The sequence below is a fragment of the Nycticebus coucang genome, chromosome 2 (assembly GCF_027406575.1).
Source record: "Nycticebus coucang isolate mNycCou1 chromosome 2, mNycCou1.pri, whole genome shotgun sequence".
NCBI lineage: Eukaryota > Metazoa > Chordata > Mammalia > Primates > Lorisidae > Nycticebus > Nycticebus coucang.
This window is the reverse complement of record NC_069781.1, coordinates 139,788,459-139,802,717: the sequence shown is the minus strand read 5'-3', so window position 1 is coordinate 139,802,717 and position 14,259 is coordinate 139,788,459. Positions and strand designations below refer to the sequence as shown.

The 14,259-nt window shown below is 34.2% G+C and overlaps 1 non-coding gene across 1 annotated transcript; it reads right to left on the bottom strand.

The window, feature by feature from the left end:
* Positions 1-721: 721 nt before the first annotated feature.
* On the bottom strand, positions 722-788 carry LOC128580388 (small nucleolar RNA SNORD109A). The gene has a single exon (XR_008378671.1). It is a non-coding gene; the product is annotated as a small nucleolar RNA SNORD109A (small nucleolar RNA).
* Between the last annotated feature and the right edge of the window lie 13,471 nt (positions 789-14,259).

Below are 14,259 nucleotides of genomic sequence, written 5' to 3'. Positions count from 1 at the left end.
AGCCCTCCTCTAACTCAGCAAAACATAATAGGAAAAAAAAAAGAAACAGTCTCAGAAAATAATCAAAAGTAAAATAACAAAAGACCAAAACTGATTCTTTTGTCAATATTTAAGATAGACATGCTATGATCCTTTCTTTAGCCCAACAATGACACTTTCAGTATCCAACACTGTTGCTTGACCCCTAGTTAATTCAATATCTCTTGTTTTCTCACTCTTCATTCAATAACGTATTTCCTATACTCTAATACCTGTCTACAACTTTCTGTTTAAAAAACAGGGGAAAAGGGCGGCGCCTGTGGCTCAGTCGGTTAGGCGCCGGCCCCATATACCGAGGGTGGTGGGTTCAAACCCGGCCCCGGCCGAACTGCAACCAAAAAATAGCCAGGCGTCGTGGCGGGCGCCTGTAGTCCCGGCTCGGGAGGCTGAGGCAAGAGAATCGCTTAAGCCCAGGAGTTGGAGGTTGCTGTGAGCTGTGTGAGGCCACGGCACTCTACCGAGGGCCATAAAGTGAGACTCTGTCTCTACAAAAAAAAAAAAAAAAACGGGAAAAATGAAGCAAGTCTTAGGTCACTGAGCACATTAAAGGTGTACAGTTTCCTTGGGATGCTAATGCCTGCTTTAGTGCAAAATTAGACAAATTCCCATTGGTCCACGGAGAAGTCCCCAAATAAGCCAGGCTCTGAAAGTCTTATTTGTCCTATTAGAGGGTCGTTCATCTGGACCTCAGATTGACATCTGGAATGAGTCCCTCAGCGTCCTCAGACAATTTTGCTCATCATCGATCCGGAAAATAACCCTCCCAACAAATAAGTATTACCATAGCCAGGCTTATTCTGTGCAGACTAGTCTAGTGTATTATCAATGAAGAAAAGTACAGTAGACATTTTGTTTAATGACGCATATAATGGAACTTGCATATACATAGCATGAAAATAAAATAACCTTGAATTGCTGTTCTAATAAGAGTAGATAAAATCTGTTGAAAAATATGTTTTAAAAGTCCCACTAAAATTAACTAAATCAACTAAAATTTTAAGAAATAAATGAGGTAGGAAAACCAATATATGGTATGATTATACTGTATTTCTAGTCTGAACATGCCAGACAAAATTTTAAAAATCTTTAAGCCAGGTGTGATTGTGCACACCTATATTCTCAGTTACACAGAAGGCTGAAAAAGAAGGATTGTTTGACCCCCAAGAGTTCAAGGCTAGTGTAGGTAACATAGTAAGACTGTCTCTTAAATTTTAATAAAAGAAAATATATTTAGCACATTGAACTTCATTACAAGAATCTTCATCAAACACAAAATAGTGGGGGAAAATGGCAATAGTTTCCCAAAATTATTCAGGTTACAACAAAAAAGAGATTTTTAAAGAGGGAGAAACAATAATGAGGTTTCCTTAACCAAAGTAAGAAATCCTTGGCCATTCATGTTTTCTATTCATATGAAAGTATTATTGTATTATTATTGTTATAAAAGTGTTATTTTTTGAGCCTCTGAAATCATGGACTCTCAGACCCTGAAGTTCTGATGTCACTGGCCATAACACACAAAACAATTTTAAAAGTACCATGGTAGCTGCTCACCTTTTCACCCTGAAGTGCTGTAATTTGGTCTAGACCTGCAATATTATAAAGAAAGTAAATCAAATCAGGAAATACATGAAATTAATTCAAACACCGAATGCGATAATTAATTTCATTGTAATTATTTACCATAATGTTGTCTTCAGACAAGTCATACCTGTTTGGTCCCTTATCACTTTTGTCATTTCTTCATTTATGTCCTCCACAAATTCTTGATCCTGAAAAATAGTCAATAACCTCTATATGCTATGAAAATCAGTGGTACACCAATTGTTTCCTATGTAAATTAGTGGCACACCAATTAGAGATACACATATTTAGAATTGGAGATATTAACGCTATAGTCCACAAAATAAAAGATTTTATGAAAATAACCTGTCATGGGTAAAATGAAAGTCACATGATAGGGGTATTGTGGGACTGATATTATGGAAATAAAAAATAAGAACTTTGTTTGCTTTGTGAGACAGAGTTTCACTCTGTCATCCTAGGTAGAGTGCCATGGCATCAGAGATCACAGAAATCTCCATCCAGTATCTTCCTGCCTCAGCCTCCCTAGTAGCTGGGACTACAGGCACCAGCCACAACACTCAGGTAGTTTGTCTATTTTTAGTAGAGATAGGGATCTCACTCTTTCTCAGACTGTTCTCAAACTCCTGATCTCAAGAAATCCACCTGCCTTGCCTCCCAGAGTGCTAGGATTACAGGCAGGAGCCACCACACCCAGCCAAGAACTTTGGAAATCTATTCCAACTGTGTGCTTGGAATTAAGCAGCCAGGATTGGTCAATAGAGATAGGCCATTCTTATTCCTCTTACAGTCAACTCTTCTGCACAAACAATGCTGCTCAAACTGTAGAAGCTGAACTTGGAAACTCTCTGTCATCCGTCCTCTTCACCAGACCTTGTATCACCTGACTACCATTTCTTCCAGGTTCTGGACCACTTCTGGCAAGGAAAAATATTCAATTCTTAACAAGCTGTGAAAAAATGCCTTTTGCAGTTTCACCATCACTTGCTCTGCAGGCATAAATAACCTACCATTAAGATGGTAAAACTGTGTTGATAGTATACACATTGACTAATTGTACTGCTTCTTGCTTGATATATAATAACCCACATTTTTCATCTGAAATCACAAATTTCAAATTTAATGACCTAATAAAATAAAAAATGACATTACCAAGTGCTGGCAAGAATGCAAAACAATTGGGTCCCTCAAACACTTCTGTGAAATAATACATCTACTCCAGAAACTTTGGCAGTGTCTTATAAAATCAAACATAACACTTACTGCATAACTCAGCAATCACACTCCTGGGCATTTATCCCAGAGAAACAAAACTTTATGTACACACAAAATCCTCACACTAATATTTATAGCAGATCTATCTGCAATTGCCAGAAACCGGAAACAATACAAGTATCCTTAAGAATACCTGGATAAACAAACATTGTACATGTGTGCAATGAAATCATATTCAGCTACAAAAAGTAACAAATTACTGATAAAAATAACAACAAAAAAAGGAATTGTGATCTAACACGCCTCTTGCTAGGTAAAAGGAGCTAAATCTCAGAGGTTATGAATTACTTGCTTAAAACAGAAATACTGTACTGTTCACTATCAGTGATTTTGCTTCTCATTTTCTTTACATTTTCCACAATATATGAATGTATGATACAAGAACGTTCGCTGAAATGACGCCTTATGCCTTCTCTTTGTGACAAAAGGACCACTCTTAAAATCACACAGACATTATTCATCCTAAAGGACATCACCTGATATCTACATGGAAAATGAAGATCACCGTCAAAGAAGAAGCTCCATCAGCTACTATGCCCAAGAGAGAAAGTTTTTCACTGTAGCTCTACATAAACATTATGAGGAAAATCAACATGTTCCTATGGAGAATGCTGCCAACAAGAAGTACTCTACTAGTATTCTACATGGTATATTCTACTATGCTTGACTACTATACAACGAACTTATTCGAGATATCCTGCTAGAATCTTAGGACAAGAAAACAATGTTAGTTATTCAAACTAACATTAATTCCATGCCATTTAAAACTGAAAAGACAAAAGCAAAAATTTGGAGTGATGAAAAATATCCAGATCCATTTAAACAACCAGATGTGAGGCAATGAACTGTGCGTAACTTGCTATTTCAATTTAATTTATTTCTGTAATACAATAATGTTTACAACAATATTCAATGGAATGTTCATTTGCATAGGCAATAGGCTGTCTTCAAATGCAATAAAAATAATCCTAAAAATGGACAGTTCCTCAAAATGTTAAACATAGTTACCATATACTTACCTCTAACAGAACTGAAAATATGCATGCAAAAAATTGCCTTCACACAAATATCCTTAACAGAATTATTCACAATAACCAAAAAGTGGAAACAATCCAAAAGCCCATTAACTGATGAATAAATTAACCTAATACTATCTGTCTATCTAAATAGCAAAATACAGCTCCTCCATCAAAAGGAACAGAGTACTGATAACATACTACCACATGGCTAAACCTTAAAAACATGTTAGGTGAAAAAATTCAGGATAAAAAGACTTCCATCTAACATAACTGCTTCAAATCCAAATACTTACAAGGTCCACTATTATTATAGTAGTCATCCATTTATTCTATATTTTCTTTTTTTATTAAATCATAAACACATATATCATGTATACATTAATACATTTATGGAGCACAATGTGCTGATTTCATATAGAATTAGGAGCATTTACATGTTGCCTGAGGGCATATGTATGCTTTAAGCCATATATTTAAATAATTCCTCTTTGTACATATATTTCTATATACTATATTGACTTAATTGCAGACTTACAGAGCAGATACAGGAATATCCATAATCTCTAGATAATTTTTGCTTGAATTTCTTATTTTATATCATTTTACTATGCCTGTTTCACTATTCACTTTTTCTACTTTTTGAAACATGTATATTCACACATCACATCCAAATAATTTGCAAATTATAGGTATGACATCATGTATTTATCCTTTACATATTTTTTATTTTTATTTCTTAAAAACTATATTTTATATTACATAACCTCAGAATCATTATCAAAATTAGGTAATTAATGCTTATATAATACTATAAATTACTTGACAGACTTCCTTTAAATTTTGACAAACTTTCCTTTTTATGTCCTTTTTATGTCTTTCCTTTTTATGTCTTTACAGAAGTCTGAACCAGTACTATATACAGTTCTCATGTCTGTTTTGTCTGACGCAATATGGAACGTTTCCATAGTGAAGTAAGTATGTCTGAAGGCTAAAAGTAAAATGTCACTCAATGTGGGTCTGATGTTTCCTCACAAGTAGATTCAGGCTTATGTACTTTAACCAATAATACTATAGAAATGGGACTGTGTTCTCAATGCAACCTATTAGTGCAGCCAGAGGTTTCCATTACTGGTTGCATTAAGTTTTATCTTTTTATTTCAGAGAGAGTCTACCAGGTCTTCCACCAAAAGTTACTACTTTCCCTATAAATGGTAAATATCTCATGGCACAGAAAATTTCAGACTACTTAAGCATCCTATTTCCTATCAATTTTTCTCCAAGTTTTAGCATTCTTTGATCGTTCCTAGCTGAAACAATTATGATAGCTAAATATTGATTTATTATATCCTTTCATTGCCTTTATGTTTATTAAGCCTTTCTATTGTAAAGAGCTGTACCCTAATTACCCTTTCATTCATGTATTAGTTTTAATAATACTATAAAATCTTACCATCATTAATCAGTTTTCTCATATGTCTAGAGATTTACTGTGTCCAAATAGCCACAAATGGTTTCAGACAAAACCAGAGGTTCAGTGGTCTCACTTTTGAGAGATGCAGCTTCACTCATCTGTTTTCTCCTCTGCATTCATTTTCCTCCTTCAGTATTTTCAACCTTCCAGAGCTATAACCACAAGAATCTCAAATAGTAAATTCCCCCCCGTCAAAATGCCAGAAAATAAAAACGCAAGTTAGAATGGCATAACTCATTCCTTATGTCAGAAGCAAGTCAAAGGTCTAAAAATACTTCAGCCATTGATGCAGCATAGTAAGGAAAAATTTGGCACAATGCCCCATGCATTTTGACCAATGTTTCATTTACTAGATGAGAGCTTCTAAGTAATTTGTATTTGCAAGACTAAGTGTTGCCTGTAGTGAAGAGGTAGAATGAATGACATTAACTAGAGAAAAAAGTGAACTAATCATGGAACACACATTTAAATGAGGGATATTATTTAGAATACCATATGGTCATAAATTAGTTAGAAAAAAAACATTCCAACAGGTGGTTAGGATATTTAAATCTACATCAGGTGAGAATTGTTTCTTCATTCTAATATTTTCATTCATCTTCTCCTGGATACTGGCAGAATTTATGTATTGACATTGCCTGTTATTATTTCTATTCTAAAGTCAGCTTTATTTTTTCATTTACTGACTTTCTTTTTATTGTCCATTTTTCTTTGGACTTTGACCTGTGTCTCCATGAAATTTCAGTAGGGTGTCTATAAAATGGTTTCTACTCAAGAAAATAGTGTTCCATCTCCTATGCAATGGCATCTCATATTTCTCAAGGTAAATTCTTTAAGATTTATATTGTATTTCCCATAAACCAAACCTAGTCATCTTATATCTTGAGAAGTTATACTTAGTAAGTCTCATGGCTCTGATATTAAAGGGAGAATGAATATGACCTCTGAAAAATGCATTCTTTCCCAACAAATGGTTTTGCTTAATGGATTAAGGAAAATTTTAAGTATTTTTAGTTATCCTTCCATAGGATAGTTTTATTTTTCTTAAGTTGCAAATAAAAGGATGACTTACAAGACAATTTCAAACTGATTTCCTTTAAAAAAGGACTTATTCCTTTAAAAAAGGAATGAATACCCTGACTCCATATGGTTATTATGAGCATTAAGCAATTCATGTAAAATGTTTATCTCCACATTGGTACATATACTAAGAATTCAATAAAGTTGTATATAACTGAATAAGAGATGTATTTGAAACTACACACACACACACACACAAACGTGCAGAATAATGACCAGAACTCACTATGAACATTTTGTGAGTATTTTTTCTATTAAATTGATTTATTGAACATATCTGAACAGGCACATACATATATTGTTTCACGTGAATGAAATACAATGTAATGCCTCAAACATAGTTGATACAGACTACTGGTGAATAAATTAGTGTCTGAAAGTTGGATTATCATATTTCTTAACACACATTACCATATTAATAATTGAATTGGTTAAATGTATCATCAATAATTTTCCTAGTATGATTTGACAAAAAGGTTATTTACTATTTTACATCTATCTTTAATGCTATAATGAGTACCATTAAGTTTATCTAGGTCTTAGAATACTTCCTATTACATCTTTATAGGTAAAGTTCTACAATTAAAATTGGTCAAAATGTGTTAATTTCCTTCTGATATTGACTCTCCTCTGTATTTCTGAAAAGATTATAACACACAATGAGTTCTAAATTCTCTACACTTTGTTAACACATGTTAATCTGATAGGTGAAAAAGGCAAATGATTGTTAATTAATTTAATATACATTCAAAATATGTATTTCACTATAAAGATTTATCTTCTATTGGCCATTCACAATGTTTTTCTTTTCCAAATTGTTCATTTATGTAATTTCTCAAGTAATTTCAGTGAGCTTTTCATAGAATATTAAGATCAAATGTGTCATATATTTCAAATATGCAAAAAATTAATAGCCCAAATTTAAAGTTAGTGGGTTATTGTTTATTTTTTCTTTTCTTTTCTTTCTTTCTTTTTTTTTTTTTTTTTTTTTTTAGCTGCCCAGGCTAGAATGCAATGGCCTCACTGCAACCTTCAACTCCTGGGCTCAATCATTCTCCTGGCTTGGCGTCCTGAGTAGCTTTGATTACAGGTGTATATCACCATGCCCAGCTAAATTTTTCTATTTTATTGTGGAGGCAAGATCTTGTTCTTGTTCCGAATGGTCATGAGCTTCTGAACTCAAGCAATCCTCCTTCCTTAGTTTCATAGAGTGTTAGGATTATAGGCATGAGCTGCAGTGCCCACCCTTTCCCTGTCCTTTATGTACTCGAGTCAGATAGCATGGATAAATAAGAGCAAATTTGGAAAATAGTTTAACTGCACTAAAACTCGTATCCATTGGCTACATACACTGTTGACTCAAGTTTTCACAAGATTGGATAAATAATATCTTTGGCAAGTAGTGTTCCTACTTTGATGTATTGAAACAATTTTACAATGATTCAACTGAAGTCAAAATAGGCTGAAGTCATTTTCTAAGAGGGACAGATATTCAGCCTGCTAAGAGACAGCATTTTGATTGTAACTGCACTGAATGGGAAAAGAAGGCAGGTAAGATTTTGCAAACGAATTCACTGGGAACATTAGAGATGAAATGAGGAAGAAACACTTTCAATTTTAAAATATAATTTATCAGCTATAGCTATAAGGGGCCCATATCACTCCAATTATTTACACAGTGCTGGTTTTACATTATTTAGGCTAAGAAGATAGCACGTGGCAGTCATTTATATCACTCTCTTCTGAATGGGATCTGGTTTAAAGGAGCTACGAGTAATTTTCATGAAAATAACATGGTGAAATAATTCTGAAATATTTTTACCATGTGGCTGAGTTAATCTCATTACTTTTCAGGTTCTACTTAAGCCAATGCTATAGTTCAAGGATTGGTAAACTCCAGCCCACAGGGTGCTGTTATAGTTTTATGGAGATATAGCCACAACACACTCATTTAGTTACACATTGTCTATGGCACATTTGACACCTTAACAGCAAAGTAAGTTAGCTGCAACAGAGACCATAAGTCCTTCCAAACTGATAATGTTTATTTGGCCTTTTACATAAAAAGTTTGCTAATGCATGATCTAGTTTAAAATAGGCCAGGGTGATAATATACTACATAATTAAAACTGAGCTATAAATTATGGAAATATAAGTGGACTGAAAAAGCAAAGTCAACAATCATATTTAAATTTTCTCATGCCATGATGAAACAGGATTCTCAGCTGTTTTGACTTTTGAGATTCATGGAAAGGAACAAAGCCAGTGTTTCTTCTTGTCAAAGTCCTGAGTTAGGGACCCTCAGTACTCATGCTCTCTTCTTTTTCCCTTTATACAACATCATGCTATCAACAATGTACGCTCATGGGTAATGCCTGTGGCTCAGTGGGTAGGGGCGCCAGCACCGGCCAAATTGCAACAAAAAAATAGCCTGGTGTTGTGGTGGGCACCTGTAGTCCCAGCTACTTGGGAGGCTGAGGCAAGAGAATTGCTTAAGCCTAGGAGTCGGAGGTTGCTGTGATCTGTGACTCCACAGCACGCTACTGAGGGCGATAAAGTGAGACTCTATCTCTAGAAAAGAAAAAACACAATGTGCACTCACATTGAAGGTAACTGCCTTGGGTCTCCATTGCTATGGTCTTTTCTATCTTATGCTAAATGGCATAGAAAGATGACAGATGGATGATTGATAAAGATAGAAAACTGATAGTAAAGACAGGTTGATAGACAACTTGTGTATAGGCAAGATTACATTAACTTAGATAAAAACAGAATTGAGGCAGTTTGATAATCTACGTTAATATATAACATAGTCTCTCAAACTGAACACTTATTTTCCACAACAGATTATTTATTTTACATGTTTACTGAAATTTTGTTTTTAAATTTCTCTTAAGGCTACAGAAATACAGTAACTATGTTTTAGTAATGGCCTACATAGCAGGAATTATAATAGTTCCCCTTTCCTGCATGACCATCGTAAGAGTTAACTTATGAGTTATAAGAAAAGTGAAAAACTATACCATTTGAGTTGAACAGATACAACTGGAAAATTAACTTCATTGTTCCTAAATTCCAGAAGTTGTGAATTGCCTATATCCCATTTATCTTCAATTTAAAAATGGTATTTCAAAAGCTTGGCTCAATTCTGCATTAAGAGAACTCATATAAAATATTCCACATTGCTGTGCTTTGACCATATTTGTCATGTTTTCAATTAACTAAATTAAATGTATTTCTATCATTAATTCTACACTATAATTTTACCTTGCTTTTTCTCCTTAACTTACAATTTCACTGTAAATACCATGAAAGCAAAACTATCCATTTAAAATAAGCAATGATTATTTTCTATGTGACTTTCTGGGGTAAGGCAATAATATAAAGAAAACAAAATATGGTAAAAGGAGCTAATTTTATGAAGTGTTAAACAGATACAAAATGTTAACAGATAAGACTGCATTGTTAGTGGTTCTTAAACTACTTTTTGTTAAAATATCTACCACAACCTACTTTTCTACCAACACTTCAATTTCAACTATTTGCTATAGCAAGTGCTCAAGAAAATGGTTACAATTTACCTTCAACTTTTACACAAAAGATACATAACCCTGACCTTATTTCAGATGGACAGGGCATCTACCATGTGGTAACTCACTTATTCTCAGACCAAGGTTCTTTATACCCTCATATCGATGGCCTCAACTATGGAAACAAACACCAAGGCAAGATTAGCTACAGATATTGAATGATGTGGGTAAAAACATTCCAGAGAATGTTTCTATCACTTTGAAGTGGTAAAAGCAGGCAGTATTTTTTTTGGAATGAGGGTGGAAAACAGTATAGGCCCAAGTTAATCACCTAGTACTCCTAATAATACTACCAAGGCAAGTTGGAACATATCATGTATTGAAATCAAAGCTCTTTTTTGTTTTTTTCTTTAGAGACAGAGTCTCACTTTTACCCTGGGTAGAGTACCGTAGCATCATAGCTCACAGCAAGCTCAAACTCTTGGCTCAAGCAATTCTCTTGCCTCAGCCTCCCAAGTAGCTAGGAGTGCATGCATCCACCACAATGCCCGCCTATTTTTAGAGACGGGTCTTGCTCTTGCTCAGGCAGATCTCCAACCTATAAGCTCAGGCAATCCACCCACCTCAGCCTCCCAAAGTGTGAGCCACCATGACCAGCCAACTGCATCTGTTTTTGATAAATATTCTTGACAAGCAAAACCAAAAAACAAGCAGAGCACAAAAATAGTTTGTAAGAACTACTGTGCTTAAAAAATTTCTAAGGAAATCTGAGTTTGTAAACTTTTTATAAAAACATTTGTGAAAATCAGTCAAGTTTCATATATGATACAATACTTTACCATTGGAAGCCTATGTATTTTACAATGCAGGAATCAGTGAAAGTATCAAGCATATTGTCCCATAAGTTGAAACTTTATTGCCATCAAGTCAAGTAAGACACACAGGTTTGGCTAGTAATAATGGAGGAGCACCTACTAACAAATTAAGCCCACCAATAGATAGCAATTATAAACTTCAGACTAAATATTAAAACAACTTCTTAAAAGCATGGAAAGCAACCTCCCCACACTAGAATGGAGAGAATATTTGCATGAAAATTACTTCTGATCATTTGAATGGAATTTTACCAAATAGCCTTAGAAGAGCCTGAAGTTCTGTTATATAAGTTTCGGTAAAATCTTTCACTGACCTCCGAACTGCCCATTGTGGTAGGACAGAATCCCACTAGCTTAACCAACATGAAAATAAATTGAACAGAGTATTCTGCTATTTCCCACGTTACAGGAGGCAGAGAATGACATTTGAATCCATATAAGTTAATTGCTTGCTTTAATGGAATAATCAATAAACTCTATAGCTATATTTCTCAATGAGACAGGGGGAATGCAGATGGATGATTTAGCCACCACCCCAAAAAAGAACATTTATAAATTCTACTAGACATTTCTGGTTATTATAGTAGCAGAGGTGGTGGGAATGGAGGGAGTTATGTCTCAAGCATCAAGGAGACAGAGGCCAAGAGTTCTACCTGATAATCCAAACGATGCCTCAAGAAGCACAACAACAAAAAAATATCCAATTCAATATATTGACCAGTTGTAGGGGGCTCACACCTGTAATCTTAGTACTCTGGGAGGCCAAGGCAAGCAGACTGCTTGAGCTCGTGAGTTCAAGATCACTCTGAGCAAGAGTGAGACTACTAAAAATGAAAAACTGAGGCAAGAGGATCACTTGAGCCCAGGAGTTTGAGATTGCTGTGAATTATAATGCCATGGCACTCTACTAAGGGCAAAAAAGAGACTTGGTCTCAAAAAAATCAGAATATTAATAGTTATGAGGCTGAAAAATACTATTTAACAGAAGCAAAATAGATTTAGAGTTAATACAATTTATTCAAAAGTTCAAGATAGAATCCAAAATCACCTGGCATGCAAAAAACCAGAAATATAACTGAGACTTAAGAGAAAGAACAATAAATAAAGCTAACCTTCAGACTGTCCAGATGTTGGATGTTTTTATTATAATAATACTGAAAACATAAAAAAAATGTTTATAATAAATGTTTAAGACACAACTTTTTTTTTTAATTCAAGAAATCTCTGGAAGTGAAAAATAAAGTATCTGAAAACAATTCACAGGATGGGTTTAAGAGTAGATTAAAAACAACAGAATAAACATTCAGTGAACACAGAAACAGATTATTAGACATTTAAACTGAAAAACAAGAAAATAAGATAGAAAATGTTAGGAATAAAAAGAACACCATCAATTTGTCTAACACATATACAGCCCTTCTTCCCAGGGCTAAGAAAGAAGACTGAAAAAGTTATGTTTTTTTTGTTTTGTTTTGTTTTTTTCCTGAGATAGTCTCATTTTGTTGCCCTTAGTAGAGTGCCATGACTTCATAGCTCATAGCACCTCGAATTCTTGGGCTCAAGTGATTAATCCTCTTACCTCAGCCTACCCAAGTAGCTGGGACATGACAGACCCCTGCCAGAAGGCCTGGCTAGTTTTTAGAAACAGGATCTCACTCTTGCTCAGGCTGGACTCGAACTCCTGAGCTCAGGGCATTCCATCCATCTTGGCCTACCAGAGTGCTAGGATTATAGGCATGAGCCACCCTACCTGGCCACTAAAAGTTATGTTTTAAATGGTTGAAATTCTCCCAAAGTTTGATGAAGGACAAAACAGTTACACATTCAAAAATCTCATCAAACTTCCAAACAATATATACTGTGTCATCATAGTCAAAATTAGCTCAGTATCAAAAATGACAAGAAAATCTTGAGTAAGAGAAAAATGGCATAATTACACAAAAACAAACAATGATTCAAGTATTTGTTGACTTCTAGTCAAAATCAATGGAGTCCATAAAACAATGGATTATCTTTAACGCACTAAAAAAAAACAAAACATGAAGTAAACCATTAATTCTATGTTCTATAACAATACCTTTCACTAAAGAGGACTAAAAATAGACAATCCTAGAAAAGAAAACTAACCACTATCTACTAAAATTATCACCAGTGACCCTGAATCACAAAGAAAGTTCATTTAGCAGATGGAAAACGGTAATAGAAGGAAACTTTGAACTTCAGGAAAGAATGAAGAACTGTGAACCTGGTTAATATTTGGGTAAATGTGAATTATTTGGAAAAATAATGTTAGAATAAAGGTAAAATTTCTCACTTAGAAGCAAGATTCAAAAACAGATGTTTGAATTTCTTGAACAATGTCAAAAGTACTAGCAAGAGGCACAGCAATTAGCCCTTCCACTTCCATTAATAACAGACTTATTTGCTATGCCACAGAAGCTCATATTCATTGCTTTCTCAGTAAATCTGAAGACAGATCCAAAGTCTCATCAGTGAGGACCCTCTTCTTTCCTTGCAGAGGTACAAAGGAACAGCAAAGATAGAGCCATGGCAAAGTGAGAATCACACATTCAACAAACACAGAAGGAAGGCTCCAAAGAGAAAACCAATTCCAATTTCCCAAATTCAGACATTTTTATGGTTCTTACCTATCACTTATTTTAAAATGAAGTCACTGTATTCTTAAAGAATATTTACATGTCTATATCAAGTTTTTAAAAACTATAATATAAATAATATATATCAAATATAATATTGCATGACTATCAGATTATCTCTCTTATTGCTATATTCTCTCTCATTCAAGACCTCACTCATTCCTTTACAAATTTGTTGATTCAATAAACTTTAATTAAATTCTACTTTTTGACATTGTAGCAAAGGACAATAAAAAGAAATGAAAATCCCTGTCAAGAAGGAGCTCAGTATATTTATTTGGGGGAAAGGAGAGAGAACACAAAACAGAGAATAAATCAAAATTGGCATATATATTTATAAGTATATAAAAACTATGTTGGAGTACAGGCAAAACAAATAGCACTAAATATATGCAGCTATTTACATTAAGGCATATTACCAATCCTCTGATACACCAGGTCTGATTGCCATTCAATAATGTTCTCAACTCAAATTTACTATCTTAGCATGAATCTATTCAGTCTCTCCAAAGCAGCACTTATCTATTAAGATATAGGGTGGGTGTAGGTGGAAATACCAAATAAGTTTATCAGTGAAGAGAAAACCACAAATCAACAAGACAATTGAACAAGGTTTTGGTAAATCTGATACTACTATAAACTAAACTAATAGCAACACTTTTTCACAAGGTAATAAATTCAGAAGAAATATTAAACTTATAATAGCCAGTGAGAACCCAGAATGAAATC